Genomic DNA, 12,939 nt, shown 5'->3' with positions numbered 1-12,939 from the left:
CTACAACACACTGAAATAGTTCTAATAAAAATGGTTGGAGATTTATTTCCACATTCTCAGCTCTTTTCATACAGGTAGTAGCTTTCCGTCCAGTTGCCAAATAAAGAGGTTATTTCATGCCTAACCTGGATTAACTTTCAAACAGTCAGATACTTTTCTTTCAACTTGTCTAAAGCCTGGTAAGAAGCTGAATTTTCCTGTTTCAAAATACTTCTTCCTGGGGAGACAACCTTTACGCACAGCTCCTAATTATATTTTCCATGTTCCTCTCTCTCTCTCTCTCTCTCTCTCTCCCCCCTAAAGGGGAGGGGTGATACATTTCAGCTGAGCGAATCAATTTTTATCTTTGCCATGGAGCCTATAGACTAGTGGTTCCCCCGAATATTCCTGGGCTGCAGAAGCCTTGGTGTGGTGGCAAGGGTTTCTGAAAATCCTGCTATACACAGTTAAAGTGCAATTCTCACTTGACAATAAGCTGTACACATTTACATTGTGGACATAGACTACATATCCACATGTTTGGGAGAATAATAACAAATTGAGTTTCTTTTCTTCAGAGGTATACCTCTGTCTGTTCAAGTGTATGTTGCCAGCTACCAACCCTGCAATTCTAAACCAAGGAAAGAATTCTGTCACTGGTCCATTACTCAATAAGTCCCTTCAAGCACTTAACACCGCCTGCTCTGAGATAGGTTTTATTTGAAAAGATTATTTTTCAAAAAAAATGTGCCACCTAAAGGCTCATACATTTTCCAGATAAGAACATAACCTATTGTAACAGGCAGGAGTTAACAGGAGAAGAGTTAGCCACAGGGACCAATGGAGGAACAGAGTGGGAAACGCAACTTTTTTTTCCTTCTGCATTCTTAAAATTATGGTAGTGCCAACCTTAACATTAACCAGCTGCCTTAGGCAACAGATTAGATGCTTGACTATTGAAGAAGATCAATATATATTTATTTTATAGACAAATGTCCCATTTCATCAATATTTGTTATGAGTCCTTGGCAAAACATTTGAATTACCTATAAATTAATAAACTTGTGGGTTTGTACAAAACAAACAAATGTTTCTAGAAAACATTTGGGTTTCCTACAAATTAACCTTTTCACACAGTTACTGACCATGTGTTTTGTTTTATGTTGATTGGGTGTATTATAACTGTTGGAGTATACAGATCAATTGTGTCCCAGTATGGAGTGGGTGATTTTGCCAACCACTCAGTTCTACCCTGCTATTGGGGCACTACTGTGCATTGATCCTGCCCCTCCTCTTTCTTGTGTGCCTTCTTCCTTGAAGAGAGGCCTTTTCCAAGATGGAGATTGCCTGAGCACATGCTATGATTGCTTTCTCTCCATACACACTTGCATCCATGCCATCCAACTTTAGGAGGTGGTTTAGCCAGTTTAGAATTTTCTTCAAAGCTAAAGAAACTTACTTGGAATATGTAAGACAAGTGCCTTCTTCATTTTTCACTCAAATTGTATATTTTGACTTTTACTACTGAAATACTAAAGTCTGAGGTTAATAAACCCTTTTCTAAAGTTCTTACAAGTTAACTCCACGTTTTTGACTCTGTACTTAATTTAGCTCATTGAAGATAATTGGTCAGGACACACAATGATCTCTAGCAATAACGACACTTTCTGGTATTTTTTGATGGATTGTAACAGTATAATCTTACACATGTGCACTCGGATGCAAGTATGAGATTGCAACCTAAAGTGTGTCATCCAGGAAGGACAAATCATCCTGTTTTAGGTTTGTCCCATTTTTATGTGCTTACTGGTAAATCTATTCTATTCCATTTGTGAATTAATCTGCATTTTGTTTTGTTTTCGAATCATGATAAGGATTAACATTTAAACACAAACAAATGTATTTTGTTTCAAAGCACATATTTTAAGTGATTCTTTGGGAAGCCTAGAACTAAAACAGAATATTTTGGGCAAGCTCAAAAATCAGTGGATAATTAAGTTTCCAGTCTTTTCATGCTAGTCTGTGAGATGAAGATCAGTTTGACTTGTGCTTGATTTGTGGTTGCCCAGAGTACCAAACTAGATGAGTGCACAATAGAATATATGCTGATTTGAAGGTTAAGTGATGGCTTAAAGCATTCAGTATGTTGAAGAACAAGTTAAATGAAATATTTTTTGCAGCACTGGTCAAATTTAAACTTGCCTTAAAATGCATTAGAGGCTAAAAAGAAGAGAGGATCCTCCTTATTATCTAGGCCTGCAGCTGAACTGCAGAGGAGTCTACATATCTTAGCAGTAATTGAGATAAGGCTGCTCAAGAAGGATCAGAATTGGCCTTGGTCAAGTAGCTCCACTTACTCCAGAGTGGGCTGTAAGGAGAGAAGGGCTTTAAGAAGGGTCTGCTCTTCTCAAAGAAAGAACACCAGGCTTGAGTTCAAGGAGTGTGTGAGTGAATCAGTGCATGAAAACCACCTCAGATTTCCAATCAAGGTGCCACAGAAAATTACTTTTCTACTGCAGTTACCACAGGGAAAGGTGTGAGGTCAGGCTCCTTCCTGAGTGAGCAGTAAAGAAAGCCAGCAGCGGGCTTCTACTGAAAGACTTGAGCTCCAGGAGACAGATAGAAATTCTGCAAGAACAGGTTTGGAATTTGGTTTGTGTTAGGAGGATGCACTCGAACAAAGCACAATGTCTTCCCTTTTCCATTATCCCCCTATAGAATTAAAATCTTCAAAAAAAATCTCTGATATATTAATGTGGGACATTGTGCTTCTCTATCCATGATTCAGAAAGCCAAGAAATGGCCCAATAGTGCTGCACATTATTGTGCCAGCCAATGCTAGCAGGAAAAAGGATGCCAAGCTTTACATAGCAAAGAGCAGGCTGAATGTTGACAACACCAGTGGCAGCAGTCAAGATGGTCTACAGGTTACCCTCTTCCACTACCATTCATAAAGTGACATCACACAAGAAAAAATCCCAGAAGCTGGTTCCTTTCTTCATCAGTTAATCACTTCTCGCTCACATACAAAGCATGTTAGGGCTATATTTCATTTGAAATACAGTGTTGGAAGAGAGTCATACAGATATAAAAGACAGTTAGAAGAGCAGAAAAGTGGGTGCTTGGTCAAGCCAAGCCTGAACTCTCACTTGAGCAAAAATGAGTAACTTGAGCCTATCCTACAATGCATATAATAGAAATTCATAATTTACCAGAATAGACTGTATTGCTATGAAACAAGGGAAATGACGGATGGAGCAGTTGAAAAAGAGATGGGTTGACTCAATAAAGGAAGCAACAACTATCAGTTTACAAGATCTGAGTGGGGTTTACAGAAAAAGACAATATTACTAGGAAGGAAGGGGGAGGAAGAAGAGAGAACAGCCTTACATGAGATGCTGATGGTTTGCAAGATCTGAGCAGAGCTATTATAAGACATCTTGCAAGTCAGTAACTCATGTAGTCATCATGTATCAAAAGTGACTTTGTGGCATATAGCATCTCTGGACTTTTTCCCCTTAATTACCAAACAATTGTATAGTGACAAGATGAGTGGAATAGGCAACCGACGTCTGCTAACCTAGAAGCAGATCAAACCCAGTCACAAAGCAAAAAACAGCAATTTCAAATCTTAAATGAGTGAGCTTCTGAATATGTATTATCTTTTTTTAATACCTTTTAAATAATTTTTATAAGAAGAAGGTAAATGTTTGGCCAGGAAAGAGTTAAATGTTTTTCTCCTGGTTCCAGCTGGAAGGGCCCTATTTATGACCTGCTTGTGGAATGCTGAATTCTGCTGTAGCACGATATCTATTGGTGCACTCCCATGCACCAATAATAAGTGAAGCACATTCATGATTTTGCTTGAGGACAAGGAAGTGCTTCAGGCAGGAATTCTCACACTACAGTAAACCGTCTGAGTGGCTCTGCAAAGTGGATCTGCAAAGCTGGCTGGGGGTGTGGGCAATCTGCAATCTAATTCCCAGTATTAGTTTATCCTATACACATCTATTTGAAAATCTCACTGATGTAGAAATTAGTTCTGAAAAGTTATGTGTACACATGCATAGTGATTTGTCTATTTCTTCCATCTTTGAATATACTTGTTTCAGATTGAAAGAGGGTAAATGGCTGATCTGACTAGGAAAGCATTAAATATAATGAATGGAATACATAAACAAAAGGATAAGGCAGGCTTAATTTCATTAGATATTTTCAAGGCATATAACTCGGTGGAATGGCCAACATTAAAAATGTTAATTAGAGTATTTGGTTTTAGTAAATATTTCCAAGGAATAATCAAACAAATATATTCAGAAAATATTGCAGCAGTATTAGTCAATGGTGGAATAACAGAAGAGATATCTCTAAGCCTGTGGTTCCCAAACTTTTTCAGCTTGTAGCTCTCTTGACTTATTGGCTACTGGGCACAGCTCTCCCATACTGCTATATCCATGGGATCAGTATCTCTTGTTTCACTTATCCACTGCCTGAAATAACTAAAAGTTAAAAATAAAAATAAATAATGTAACTAAATATTCCCGAGGTGTATTACCTAGAACAGACTGCTAGATGGAGCCAGAGACTATTCTACATACAGGTAGCTTAATGGAAACACATTTGTAACCTGACATCCCCAAGGGAAGCAGCTTCCAGTGAAATGGAGAAGCCGCACCGGGGGGGGGGCAGGGGGAAGGCTCCCTTGTAAACAGGAGGGCAGGAAACCCAGTCCTTTGGCAAGATTGGTCCAGGATTTCCTCTCTCCACCATACATGGACACAAACAAACTGGAATTAAGTAGTTCATCTTACTGTACAATATTTTGGGTGTGTCATGAGTTCAGCTGAAGAAGATCTGGAATTGAGGGGTTAATTACAGCTGAGGAAAATCCTGGGCAAATAGAAGCACAGACAGCTGAATCACCACCAGATTCTCCTCCCCCAGTAGCCAGAGTAAGGGCTAAGCTTTGGCAAAGACTCATGACACGAAGGTCAGAGGATCGCATGAATGCTCCCCACAGGAACATCAGGTCAACCAGTCCTGAGTTTTAACAGGATGGAAGGCTTCTAGAAGTTTGATGACTGTTTTTGCTATATAATCTGCACCTAGAAGTCTTGGGAGTCAACACTCTGGCCTGCATCCACACTCCTGCTTATCTTGGACCTTGTTCTCTGGACCCTTGGCTTTGGACTCTGACTACAGTTTGTGTTTTGGCTTTGGCATTTTGGTATCTGCTTTGCATCTTCTGAACTTCTGATATTGGACTGGCTTATTGGACTTTTGCCTTTTGAAACCCCCTGGGAATGTGACAGGGCAAGGGGGAGACATGAGGTGGAGGATGAGAGGATTCCATTGCACCTCTGGCTAGGTTTGGTGGTGCCCCAGGGTGCTACAGCACACAGTTTGGAAACCACTGCTCTAGGCCAATAAACTAGACAGAGCTGTCCCTTTCTCCTGTATTGCTTGCTTTACTTATAGAGCTATTAGTGAATGTTCTTACAGAAGAAAAACAGTATGTATTGGCATTAGAGACAGAGTTAAGACCAGTTTATTTGCCAGTGACATCTTATTTATAATAGAAAATTCCTTAAAAATTATGGGGAGAGAAGAATCATATTTTTTTAAAAAATTGGAGAGATAATTGGCTTACAGATAACTTCATAAATTGGAAATGTTGATTTTTAATTATAATCAGGAAAGAAAAATTCAAAAAAGAAGATAATTTTAATATTCAAAAAGTTATGAAGTATTTAGGTACGTATATATATATATTCCAGGTAATTTGAAAAATTTGAAAGAGAATTTTAAAATATTGAAACAAGTAACAATGAAGAAGTTTGAAGATTTTAAGAGAATGGACTGTCATGGTTTCGCAGAACTGCAGTATGTAAAATGAAGATATTACCTAAAATGAATGTCTTATTCATGATGCTACCAATAAAGATTAGTGAAGAAAAGCTTAAGGACTAGTAAAATACAATCAATAACTTTTTAATGTAGATAGGAAGTTAATAAGAGAAGGTGGTATTGCAAAAAGGTGGAGGTTTAGGACTTCGTAATTTAAGGTTATATTATATTGCCAGTCAAATAAGACATATTTCACGTTATATTTCAATCCAATAAACTAATTTGGTTGAATGTGGAAACACAAGAACTAGATTGAATCTGGCAAATCTTTGTACAAGATAATTAAAATGTAGTATAAAAACAGAGAATTCCTTTCTTAGAAATATGTTTATAACAAATTGGAATAGATATAGATACAGTAACTATTTATCCCACCAGTTTCTCCATTATATCCAGTGGCTGAGTTAGAGAAATTGATTGGCAATCTATTAATAAAGAAACCCATTTTTAGGATAAAGGATTGGTTAGAAAAATCAAAGAATAAAGAAGAAATAAAAGGAGGATTAGGTCAAGATGAAGTTTCTTTGTATAAGAGTATTCAATTAGAATAGTGGACAAAGAATTTGATGAAAAGAAACAGCAAATGTAGGAGACTAATGAAATATGAGGAAATTAAACTGCAAAAGGAGACTGAAGGTGATAATAAATGGTGAAGGATATAGTAATTATAATTTATAATATACTATTGAAAGCAGAAAATCAGGAGGACTTACTTAAATTGTTATGGGAATTTGTTATGGGAGAAGAAATAAATTATAAAGCTTGGAAAAAACATATGAAACACTAAAATGTTAAAATCAATGTCAATAAGGATAAAAGAGAATTTTTGTAACTTAGTTTGGTTACTATCTCACTGGAGTTATTTAAAAGAAAAGAAACTATCTCACTGGAGTTAAAAGAAACAAATTTTAATGCTTGGAAAAATATATAGAATATGAGAATATTAAAATCAATGTTAAAAACAATAAAAGATTTCTTATATAAGTTAGTTTGAAAACGGTACTTAATTCTAGGAAAAAGTAATCAAATAGATGGCAATTATTCTAAGATGTGCTGTAGAGGGTGCTGGAAAATAGGTACATACTTTCATATATGGTGGGAATGCAAGTACCGGTATATACTGAAATTTTGAAAATGTGTTTTTAAGAAAATAAATGAAATAAGCGATTTAAATTTACTGTATGTCCTGTAGTTTTTTTATCAATATATGAGAAGGAGGTAAGCAACTGACAACTAGAGAATTGGTTTCTAATTTGCTAACAACATTGAGATTAAGGTATTCATGAAGGCTTAATGTATTCAATTCAGTGAGATTGATTATTTATATTAATTGGAATACAGCTCATAATATTCTGTTAAGTGAATGGTAAAGAGAAGTCTGGGATATAACAATGACAGCAGAACACCCTTATTTGCAGGATCGGCATCCACTGATTCACTTATCTACGGTCTGAAAATATTAAAAATATTTAAAGAAAAATCCAATACAATGAAGCCACCATAAGTGGCCACTAGAGGAAGCCAGGGATCATGCTGTGTATAGCGGTCACTAGAGAAATATATTTCCATGATGTCATTGACAAAACTGGCTATGGGAGGGAACTCACTATATCACTTGGTAAATATGTGACATGTGGGCATTCACTATTATAATAGTTTTCGCTGTAATCTGTGTTTTCCTGCACAGTGTGGGGGCTGCACATTAGTTTTTACTGTGAAAAGTCACTCCTGTCCACTGTTGAAACCTGGGCATCGAGGCTCAGAGACAAATCCAGGAGCACCTCCAAGCTGTGCACCTCTGTTTTTAGAGTGACTACAACCCCATCTAGCAGAGGCTGTATCCTTATTTCTTGGTCTGCCTTTCTACTGCCCAAGAGCATCTCTGTTTTATCTGGATTATGTTTCAGTTTATTTGCTCTCATCTAGTCCATTACTGACACCAGACATTGATTGAGAACTCAAACAGCTTCCTCAAATTTAGATGGAAAGAAGAGATAGAATTGGGTGTTATCACCGTTGTGGTGACAGGGAACCCCAAAACTCCAGACAACCTCTTCAAGGAGTCTCCTGTAGATGTTAAATACCATAGGGGACAAAACAGAATCCTGAGAGATACCACAAGCTCATGGCTAGGGTGTTGAACAAGAGTCCCCCAGAACTACTCTTCCAGGAAGGAGTGGAACCACTGTAAAACAGTGTCTCCAAGTTCCATCCCTGAGAGGCAGCCCAGAAGGATACCATGGTTGATGGTATCAAAAGCCGCTGAGAGGTCCAGTTGAATCATGTGTTATTGAAACATTTATAGCCTGCCATATAGCATAGGATCTCAGGTTACAAAGCCGTATAAAACAATTGTAAAACATAAAATGTTTAAAACAATTTTTAAAAATTCAAACAAGACAAAATTAAAAAATCCAAATAAACCCTGCATCAGCCATGATCCCCAACCCTCAAATGCTCTAAGTAAGCCTTGACTGATTGCCCAATTTGGGCCAACGTCAGTGCCAATTGAGCCTCCAAGACTAAGAGTCTTGCTCAGTATAATACAGTTTCCTATGTTCATTTGCCCAAATGCCAGAGTTCATTTGCCCAAATGCTAGAATGTAATCCTCCAAAATATTGGGGTTCAAATGTCCAATTGCCATGAAAGGGGTTTTCTGTATGCTGGAGAGATGCCTGCCATAATAAAATGAAATTCATACAGTTTTGCAATTAACTATTCTCTCCTGCTGCCAAACATATCACCTCCTTATTCTTTGGAGTCTCAGTACTGCTGTTTTCTTACCTCCTCGCTAAGCTCGTAACCCACGTCTCAGGTGCAAACTATTATGGAGAAGCTTTCCCATATTAACAAATGGACTTTACAAATTAGAACCATTGAATGGATTATTTGTGTGTATTTGATTAAAGCCATGTTCTTCCCTTCGCAAAATAAACTGGTGCACAGACATTTCATTCAGATTGCAAAAACCTCAGTAAATTAATTTAGCTAATTTACTAATTATGCATTCGTTGTTTAGATATCTGGCTACTGAGCCAGAGATTGGGGGTTTGATTCCTCACTGTGTCTCCTTGACAGGGGCTGGACTCGATGATCCATAGGGCCCCTTCCAGATTGTGCTATAAAGCCCTTAATAGTTTGGGGTGTTATTATTCATCCGACCATCTTTCCTCAGAACATCAGCTTGTCCCATCCATTTGTCACTGGACTTACTTTTTTGGCTTGTTATGCCAATGGAGGCAAACAAAACAGTCACCAGAAATAGTGCCTTTTTGGTGGTGGCCCCTACTTTATGGAATGGACTCCTGGTGGAAGTTCATCAGACCTCTTCCCTCTCATCCTTTAAGAGGATGCTAAAGACATTATTGTTCCAGGAAGCATTGAAGGGCATCCGCTGTTAAGTCTCTTTCCATATGTGTTTCCAGGAGTCTGCCATCATCTGGTGTTTTATTTTATGAAGGCATTTTATTTGTTTTGTTGGGTGGTTGATTTTTATCTTTGTAAACCACCCAGTGTTCCACCCTAAATTAATGGTATATAAATTTACAAAACCAATCAATCAAAATATCTCTACTGTTAACAAATGAAAGCTTCTCTTTTAGGAGCTAACACTTATTTTCTGTGCAGAATATCAGGGTTAAATTAGTTAGTAAAAACTAGTGCTAGATGCTAACTCTTCACGGGTGCTGAATGGCACAATGGCATGTTCCTTGTGTGTCAAAACCAGTCTGCCTAAGAAACAAACTAGTAGGCTGAAGCCCTTGTTCATTATGTGCCTTCTTACTCATAGTAGGTTTCTCTTCCTGTGGTTCCTGACTGAGTCATAACTAGCAGCATCTGCTGGATAAATCTAGGATTGCAGCCAATAAGAATTTACCTGCTGGAATGCTGGCACAAACAGGAGCAGCTTCTCTTTTCCAAGGCAACAAACTCCACTGAGTGCAGCTCTAGAGATGAATTTGTACATGGATGATCAAAGATGAATGTCCTGGTGGGGCCAGCCATTGCTTAGCCAACCCTTTTCAATGCCTGCCTTGGCTCCGAGGCATCTCATTAAAGGTAATGCTGAGGAGCCCAAACTTAATTCATAGCCCTGGTTTTATTTCATTTTTTATTTCATTTTTTTATTTTATTTTTTTGCAGGGCAAGGGGAAGAAAATACATAAGAGAATGTCACAAGGGGAAAACAATAAAGAATGAAAGAGACGGGTGAAGGAGAGAAGAATTGTGTTGTGATGTGATTCATCTTGGTGCAGTTTTAACTCTCCCTTAACACCCCTGGAACAGTCAAGGTATTTTGCTAATTTATTCCCTCGAATAAATAGTTGTTTCTTTCCTTAAAGGAGCAGCTATTCACTCCTCCATATTCTTCCTGGGTGCCAGCACTGCATTTTAACCATCATTTCTTTGTAGTGCTTGAGGAGCAGCAGCAGTACTTATATATTGCTCAGGACTCCTCAGAGATTTGTTTACTAACTTCATCTCTCTGGTTTCTTACGCCCCCCCCAAATCTCTCTCTCTCTCTGTGTGTGTGTGTGTGTGTGTATGTGTGTGTGTGTGTGAGAGAGAGAGAGAGAGAGACCATTTCTCTCTCTCTCTCTCTCTCTCTCTCTGTGTGTGTGTGTGTGTGTGTGTGTGTGTGTGTGTGTGTGTGTGTGTGTGTGTGTGTGTGTGTGTGAGAGAGAGAGAGAGAGAGAGAGAGAGAGAGAGAGACCATTTCTCTCTTTCTTAACTGCCAGGACATGGCCTTAGGCTTCCAGGGAATTGAGCGCTCCCTCGCCTTTGTATCATCAATAAAATAAGATTCCCGGCTCTGATCCTCCTGCAAAGAAGTAATCCCAAATAAATTCTTTTCTCTAGTAAATGTTTGAAGCCGCCTTCATGGAAGAGAAGTACAAATGAATCCGCGGAGGGCTTCCCCACAGAAAACGCACAACGGGCACAAGCATGCTGCTTCCTCACATCTCTGTCTGCCCATAGCGCGCGCGTGACACACACACACACACACACACACACACACACACACACACACACACAGAGAGAGAGAGAGAGAGAGAGAGAGCGTACGTTGCATGCCTTGAAGAAAGTGTAGCTAACCACCTTATTAGTATTCCTCCCTCCACTGTGTTTTACTTGCAGCAAGGGAGGGCTGAGCAAAATGCAGTAGAACAGGGACAGAGACGGAGCTGGCAATCATCTCAATGCAGGCTGAATGGAGGGGGTGGAGGGGGGGATGCCGCAAAGCAAGATTAATAACCTTGCCATAATCCCGTGCACCCAGGAAGGAGATGCCTCTGGTGACCAGCCCGTCCCTCTCGTGATTAAGTAGACTCAGTGAGTGAGTGGCTAGCATGACACCTGGGGATTTGATTTGATTTTTTTTTCCGGGGGGGGGGGGGTCTGCCTTTGCTGTTCTTTGAATTCTCTACCCATCAGGGAAGGTAACAGTGAGACATACCATCTGCAGCATACAGAGCAGCTCTCACAGGCTACCAGTGACAGTTTTGCTCTCCAGTTTTGGTGGTAAGCAAGAAGAAGATCCTGTGCAAGGGGAGGGGGGGAGAGAGATTTCTCTTCCTTGGGCCACTGGTTTCCCTGCCTCCTCATCTCCTACTTTTCCAGTGATCTTTGCACCTGGACTTACTTTTGACAAAGTCTCTTGGACACCCTTTTTATGGGGCTCGATGAATGGACCCTTTGACAACTAACTAATTCTTGTGCTCCTGCATGGTTTCAAAGAATTCGGGTAAAGCCAGAGGAATTTAAAATTCTGTTGGAGAAGTTTTAAAGGGGAAACTATCACGAAGGTAAGTCCAGAGGCTTTGCCACCTCCTTCTTCCTAATTTTTTCTGTACTATCTGTGTTGGGGCATGGTTTTTCCTCCTCAATACAGACAAAGATTAAAAGAAGTCTGCACCAGATGCCGCGCACGGGAGATCCCTGCAGGGTGAAATATTTGCTATTCACAACTCCCTCATAATCCTCTGTGTCTTATATGGCAAAACACACTCACACACCTCAAAGGATTGTGCATGTTGCTGAAATGGGTTGCTTGAAAGGCTTTATGTGGCCTCTGCAGGGAAAAAAAAAGAATAGTTTATGTCCTGTATGCCCACCACCAGCACCATAATCTTCTACCTAGACAATTACTTGAATTAGAACTCTTGTGTTCTCTTAGCTGGCATTGTTTTCCCTTTTTTGTGCATTTAAGCCTGCTCTTGCTACTCTTAGCTAGTGTCTTTTGATAGCAAAATGGAAATTAGTCAGGGTTGGTAAACGGTTGCTTCGTATATAAAGTTTCTCTGTAATGTCTATTTGAGTCTGTCTCCACTGTCCTGAATTTATTTGAGATTGCCTTTCCAATTTTCTATCCTTTATTCTTGGAACTGGATGGTAGTCTGAGAAGAATGTCAAATCCCCTTTCAGTTATTGTGAAAAAGGGGAGGTGTGTATAAGTGAACCTAATTCAACACGTTTAACTTTTATGTCAATCAGATTATGGTCTTAACAGGTGTTGTCCTTGAAGAATATGAGACTCTTAGCCATTTCCACCTTGACATGGTTCTTACAGAAGTGAAATCAGATGCAGAGTGGTGATGCAAAAGACTCCTTCAGAGGAGTATTTTGATTACTGCACTGACTTCAGTTTGGTTTTCTGTGAAGATGAGATGTTTGTCAATATAGGAGTAAGGTTCCTCAACTAGAATTGCTGGTGATGTTTGCTCCCTCTTGGTGCATATGCGACATGTGGGTTATCGGATATCTGTGTATTGTACCTTTCTCATTATGAGACTCGTGAATATTGTTGACTGAATGGAAGACTTATGTGGTTGACTACAGCAAGAGAATGAGACAGAATTGATACTTTTTGTTGAGAAATGCTACATAATGATGACTTCTGCATACTTATCCTGTCAATAAATATAGATTGTGATTGCTACGTTATTGCTTTTTCATTTAATTCATTGCATAAAAAAGTTTCATTTCTTTAAAGGTTGCTGTGCAAAAACATGCAAAACTTACTGAAATGTTATTACCTGGATCAGACCTTG

The 12,939-nt window shown here is 39.0% G+C and overlaps 1 protein-coding gene across 1 annotated transcript in view; it reads left to right on the top strand.

Annotated features, from left to right (window-relative positions):
- Positions 1-3,937: 3,937 nt before the first annotated feature.
- LRRC4C (leucine rich repeat containing 4C) overlaps positions 3,938-12,939 on the top strand; it is a 949,507-nt gene continuing 940,505 nt past the window's right edge. The window contains exon 1 of the mRNA XM_072985958.2: positions 3,938-11,694. The gene's annotated coding sequence lies outside the window, so the exon portion shown is untranslated. The remainder of the gene's footprint in view (positions 11,695-12,939) is intronic.

Source organism: Pogona vitticeps, chromosome 1, assembly GCF_051106095.1.
Source record: "Pogona vitticeps strain Pit_001003342236 chromosome 1, PviZW2.1, whole genome shotgun sequence".
Lineage (NCBI taxonomy): Eukaryota > Metazoa > Chordata > Lepidosauria > Squamata > Agamidae > Pogona > Pogona vitticeps.
The sequence above is the reverse complement of the archived record's forward strand: the minus strand, read 5'-3'. Positions and strand labels throughout refer to the sequence as shown.